The sequence below is a fragment of the Rhincodon typus genome, chromosome 11 (assembly GCF_021869965.1).
Source record: "Rhincodon typus isolate 14 chromosome 11, sRhiTyp1.1, whole genome shotgun sequence".
NCBI classification, from domain to species: domain Eukaryota; kingdom Metazoa; phylum Chordata; class Chondrichthyes; order Orectolobiformes; family Rhincodontidae; genus Rhincodon; species Rhincodon typus.
In genome coordinates, this window is record NC_063342.1 from 24,513,134 (window position 1) to 24,519,491 (window position 6,358).

At 41.0% G+C, this 6,358-nt stretch overlaps 1 protein-coding gene across 2 annotated transcripts in view; it reads left to right on the forward strand.

The window, feature by feature from the left end:
* Positions 1 to 431: 431 nt before the first annotated feature.
* The window catches only part of zgc:152951 (uncharacterized protein LOC569013 homolog), a 42,433-nt gene continuing 36,506 nt past the window's right edge, over positions 432 to 6,358 (forward strand). Inside the window, exon 1 of one of the 2 annotated variants that reach the window (XM_048602646.1) lies at positions 432 to 670. The gene's annotated coding sequence lies outside the window, so the exon portion shown is untranslated. The remainder of the gene's footprint in view (positions 671 to 6,358) is intronic. The other variant, XM_020527574.2, reaches the window with a different exon arrangement.

A 6,358-nucleotide genomic window follows, 5' to 3' on the forward strand; every position in this document is an offset into this window, starting at 1 on the left:
CGCCCGAAACGTCAGCCTCTCTGCTCCTATGATGCTGCTTGGCCTGCTGTGTTCGTCCAGCCCTGCACCTTGTTGTCTCAGATTCACCAGCATCTGCAGTTCCTACTATCTCGGGTCCATAATCAGATCAACCACAATGAATTGTGGAGCAGGCTCTGAGACTGAATGGCCAACTTCTGCATTATCTTTTATTCTTAGGGAGAAATGTAGGTTTCAATAAAAATTTGTAAATTTAGATTTCACTGTTCAATTGTCAACATAAAAATAGTTAAGCATTTAGTGACACATTTGCAACTCACTTGGCTTTGCTATTGTCAAGACTATCAACATACCAAAATATTAGAATGACTTCTCCTAATAGGAGTGCACACACTTGCTGAGGGCTTCTGCTTTTTTTATTTCCGTTTTCAGCGCTTGCAAGTTTGAAACATTTTTTACTCAACTTGTTTGGACATGACACACTCCCATGGCCATTATGTCCTGAGCTAGGACTTTCTTTTATTCTTTCATGGTATTTGGGTGTCAGTGGCCTGGCCAGCAAGTATTTTCCATCTATATTTGCCCTTGAGAAGATGTTGGTGCGCTGTCTTGAACTGCTACTAGGGAGGGAGTTCCAAGATTTTGACTCAGCAACATTGAAGGAATGATAATGTATTTTCACGGCATGATGGTAAGTAGGTTGGAGGAGAACTTGCTGGCAACAGTGTACCCATGTATCTGCAGCTCTGTCTTTCTAGAGAGAATTTGTTGTGCTTTTGGTATGTGATGTCTAAAGAGCCTTGGTGAATTTCTGCCGTGCAACCTGGGGACAGACAAACTGCTGACACTGGGACTTAGTGGTGAAGGGAGTGAATGTTTGTGGATGTCATGCCGTCAAGCAGGCTGTTTTATCCTAGATGGTGTCAAGCTTCTTGAGTGTTGTTGTAGATGGAGCAACATATCCAGGCACATGGAGAATATTTTGTCACACTCTTGACTTATGCCTTGTACGTGGTGATAAGGCTTTGGTCAATGGTTACCCCTACGGTGTTGATCATTGGGTATTCAGAGATAATAATAAACTTGGAACAGGACCTCCTGGCCCAGGAGTCGTGACATTGTCACTCAGCCATCTTTTAATGTCAACATCTATGGTGTAAGAAGTAAGATCTACATAGTCACAGAGAGTGATCTGAATTGCAAAACAGTTTCATCAAATTGTCATATTTATTTTGAAGAATGTAAGTTTAAACACAAGTCCCTTTTTATTGTTGTTGTTTGCTGTATTTAATTGATTATTTATTCTGTTCATTTTCTTTATCCCGTCCATTTTTAAATCACTCTATTGCCTCACCTATCCCTTTCTCTATATTTCCTCTGACCCACAACTCTCTGAAATATCTGTTGTCCACTGTTTCTGGCTTTCTGTGCAATTGTAAGTATAACTGCTCTTCTTTGACCAAACTTTGGTCATCTGTCCAAATATCTCCTTTATGTGGCTTAGTGTCAAACTTTGTTTTAAAATATGCTTGAGAAGTGTTTTGGAATATTTCATTGCATTAAAAATACTACATAAATATTTGCTGTTCTATATTAAAAGAAATTCTTTCATTTATCCAGTGCCTTTCAAAATCCTGGATTCCCAAAGTATTTTAAAATGTGTAATTTCCCTTAGACAAAAGAAAATATCTGAAAAGGCAACAGTACATTCAATGGAATCGAGAAATCTGTGTCAATGTTTTGGGTTGAAATTATTCCCTTGTAAAATATGAACGATAAGTGACAAGCATTTTAACTGAATTTGTAAAGGCAGAGCAGGAGAAACAAATATAAGTTTCAATAGACAATAAAGAAAATAGGGAATTGTATTTGCCTGAAATGATCTGAATCAGAATAGGCATGAGACAGAATAAAGAAACCAAGAACACTTAACAGAAGGAGTGAGAGGGACAAATTGAAGACAAAAAGGAAGAACCTAAATATCTGAAGTACCTTTCCTGACTTCGGGATGTTCCAAATTAATTCATAAAATAAAAGAGAGACTTGGATTAGCATAGCACCTCTCACAATCTCACGAACTCCAAGCTGCTGTACAGCCAAAGAAATGGACATGTTAGAAGCTTTTGCAATATAGGAAAAGTGTAATTGTACACAGCAGACTTTACAACACAAGGATATAAGAAATAGGGCAGAAAGAGACTATTCAACCCATCAAGCCTGCTCCATCATTCAATATGATCATGGCTGTTCTTGAACTTCAGCTCCACTTTCCAAATGCTCCACAAATAGCAGTGAATGACCTGACTGGATAATCTACCTTTCTAGTGATGTTGGTGAAGATTAAAGATAAACTTTCCAACATTCCTCTGTTTTTCCACTAGTGCTGTAGGATCTTTTACATCCGCCAGTCAGCGAGCCCCTCAGTTTAACACCCCATCTCAAAGATAGCACTTCTAACAGTGCAAAACTCTTACAGTTCTGTATTGAAGGGTCAGTTTAGGTTAGATGCCCCGATATTTGGAATGAGACTTCAACTGCTTAGGCATTGCACAAGTTTCTTGCAGGGGTCTTATGGCTGGGGCAAGTCTTCACTCAAAAAAGCTTCACATCATGCCTAAAATTATGTAAAGATACTCCTTGTACAATGCAAACATATGAAATAGGAATAAAAATAGTCCACTTGGCTCCTCAGGCCTGCTCCCCCATTTAATAAGATCATGGCTGAGGACAAATGCTCACTTTACTTACTCTTTTACTTTTTAACTACCTGTAGTGAATCTTGCTATCCATTTCAAGCTAACTTCTTTGCATACACAGATTTCTTCCTCTTGATTAGCCTTTTTGGTCACGCTGTGTCATTCTTTACATTCTGACCAATTATCTGACCTGCTAGTCATGTTTGTGCATTAGGTCTGCTCACCCCAGAAACAGAACAAGATTCAAACCCTCCTGTTAAGACTGAGCATGCCCACTTCAAAAACTTTAACCCACAGTTAAATGTATGCCATAAATGCTTTTGAAGGGCAGATAGGGGCTGTAAAAGTGTTGTTATCTGAAGTTTCTTTTCTTTAGGGAAGGTAAATGCCATCCTTACCTGGTCTGGCCTACCTGTCGTTAAGATCGACAGCGATGTGGTTGATTCTTAAATGCCTTTGTAAATGGCCTAGCAAGCCATACAGTCGTATGAACCTCTCAAAAGAGAAAAAAAGAATGAAACCAGGAAGACCACCTCGTATCAAGTAATGCACTGGGAGTGGCAATGGCAAGCATAGCCTTGTTAATCCTGCAAAGTCCTCTTTAATAACATCTGAGGGCTAGTGCCAAACTTGGGTGAGCTGTCTCACAGACTAGTGCAACAGTAGCCTGATGTAGACATTCTCACAGAATTGTGCCTTACACACAATGTACTGAACAACACCATCACTATGAATAGTCCTAGCACAGAGGGAGTGCAGCAAAGATTAATTAGATTGATTCCTGGGGTGGCAGGTTTGTTTTATGAGGAGAGATTGGGTTGACTGGTATCCACTGGTGTTTAGAAGAATGAGAACAATCTCATTGAAACAGAAAATCTCTTACATGACTGGACAGACTGAATGTAGGTTGGGTTGATGTTTTTCATGGTCAGGGCTGTCCAGAAGTAGGTGTCATGGTCTTAGGATTTGCATTTAGACTGAGATGGGGAGAAACCTCTCCACTGAAAGGGTGGTGAACCTGTGGAATTCTCTACCACAGACCACTGTAGAGGCCAAGTTGCTGAATATGTTAAAGAAAGAAATAGGTTTTGAGAGACTAAAATTGTTAAAGTGTCTGTGGAGACAGCGAGTATACTGTTGAGATAGAGGATCAGCCGTGATCATGTTCAATGGTGGAGCAGGGTCAAAGGGTCAAAAGGCTTACTGCTGCCCTTATTTTTGATGTTTCTATGAGGAGATGAGAGCATTGGCATGGGGGTATGAAATTTTCTAAATTGAACTATCCACCTCAATAGCAGAATTCCAGCCTTGTGTACCTGTGTACCTGTGCCGCACTGGAGTGCGGTTCCAGAATTTTGATGTTGATGTTTTCTGTACTGATGCTGACTGGGTTTCTAAGAGTTCTGGCATTTGTTTCAGACTTGTAGCCTTTGCAGTTTATTGTTTTTATTATTTATCCTTTGAATTTAATTTTCTAATTGTTACTTCAGCAGCAAAAAAAAAACAAACCCCAAATGCTCACAAAATGTTGCACTGGTATTAATCATACTGATATACACATCATGCAAACAGTAATTTGGTTCCCTTCTAGAATAGTTCATACCATCTGAAAAACTACTAACAGAGTCTTCAAGTGGTTACAATTATTTATTTTACATTCCCAAATTATACAGTGGTAATAGTAATAATAGGTTTGATGTCACTGAAGGTGCTTTGTGACTTCATTGAATAGGCTCTGGCTTCAAAACCATTCCTGAGACTTTTTTGTTGGCACAAGTTTGGGATGACCTCTGTTGTGGCAGTTTTGATTGGTGATTCAGTGGTATGTGAACCATTATGATTGATACGTATGGGAAAGATGCTAATTTCCTCAGCTTAAGGTTTAATACGTATGTCAGAGATCCCCAACCAGGTAGGCTGGTCACTCTGGTTTCTTGTCTAACCACCTTTCTGCCTGTCGGGAAAGCAGATTGATTGAGCAAATGGCAAATTGGAGTTGAGTTGCTGATAGTGCCAACGATTGTGAAAATATACAACAGGATATAGATAGGTTGGCAACTTGGGCTCAGAAATGGCAGATGGCGTTTAATCCAGACAAATACAGGTGATGCATTTTGGAGGATCAAATTTAGGTGTGAATTATATTGTAAATGGCAGAACCTTAGCAACACTAACATTAAGAAGGATCTGGGTGTGCAGGTTCACAGTTCCCTGAAAGTGGCAACACAGGTAACCAAGGTGATTAAGCAGGCATATGGCATATGCTTGCCTTCATCTCCCAGGACGTGGAGTACAAGAGTTGGCAAAACATGTTGCAGCTATATAAAACCCTTGTTAGGCCACGTTTGGAGTATTGTGTGCAGTTTTGGTCACCACACTACCAGAAGGATGTGGAAGCTTTGGAAAGAGTACAGAGAAGGTTCACCAGGATGTTGCCTGGTCTCCAGGGCATTGATTACAAGGAAAGGTTAAAAACACTAGGATTGTTTTCACTGGAATGACGACGGCTGAGGGGAGACCTGATAGAGGGCTACAAAATTATGAGAGACATAGATAGGGTGGAAGTCAGAGGCTTTTTCCCAGGGTTGAAGTTTCAATTACAAGGGAGCACAGGTTCAAGATCAGAGGGGGAAAGTTTAAGGGAGATGTGCGAGGGAAGTTTTTCATGCACAGAGTGGTAGCAGCCTGGAATGCACTACCAGAAGAGGTGGTGGAAGCAGGCACATTAAAGACATTTAAGAGGCTCTTAGAGGGGCACATGAATAGGGCGGGAATAGAGGGTTTCGGATTGAAAAATGGCAGGTTTGTTTTTAGATTAATGAGGGCATGATGGTTGGCAGAGGCTTACAGGCTTAGAGGGCCGAACGGCCTTTTCCTGTGCTGTACTTTTCCATTTGTTCATTTGCTCATTTGTTCAAATTGAGGCTCCTAATTCATCACTTAATGGGCCCTAAATGCTGTTCAGTCTAGAAGATCTCATAGATATTGTCATTAGCTCTTAATTACTGAGTTGCAAGAAGGGGGCAAGTAACTGGACCTGTTTGCCCTTCTTGCAACTTTCTCACCACCTTTAGTGAGTACACAGTTGCACCCTAGGACAGAATCTTGGACCTTTTTTTTAGCTAAATCTATTTTTTTGACATTTTTGGAAGGTTTGTCACCATGAGGCCTAGTGAGTTCTCTTGCCCAATCTTACCAAACTCATTGCATTAATTACCTACACCACTCCTGTGGAATCTCTCACGTCTGATTCCAGCTGGATCTTACTGTGCACCGTTCCTGGACCAACTTGTCACACAGCAGATATCCTGGAATTCACCAGCATCTCTTGCACATGCACGATCTTTAAAAGGCCTTTGCATCCAGACAAGGTTGCAGAGGTAGGGCTTCCTCTTCTTCCAGGACCTGCAAGGCCGCGAAAGCAGATCATGCCAGCCGGAGTCTGAGTTTGACAGCCAAGTTGATGTTATCTTATCTGGAAGAATGCCCAGCACTGTCGGAATAAGGTGAATGACCTTCTCCAGTCTGCATGTGAAATTGCCACCGTCATCTTTCTGATACCTCCCTACTCACTCTGTTACTGTACCTACCTCCTACCAAGGTGCATGCTCTACCACCTTCACTTAATGGCTGCAACACCTCACCCAACTCATTGCCATCCACCTCACCCAACTCATTGCCAT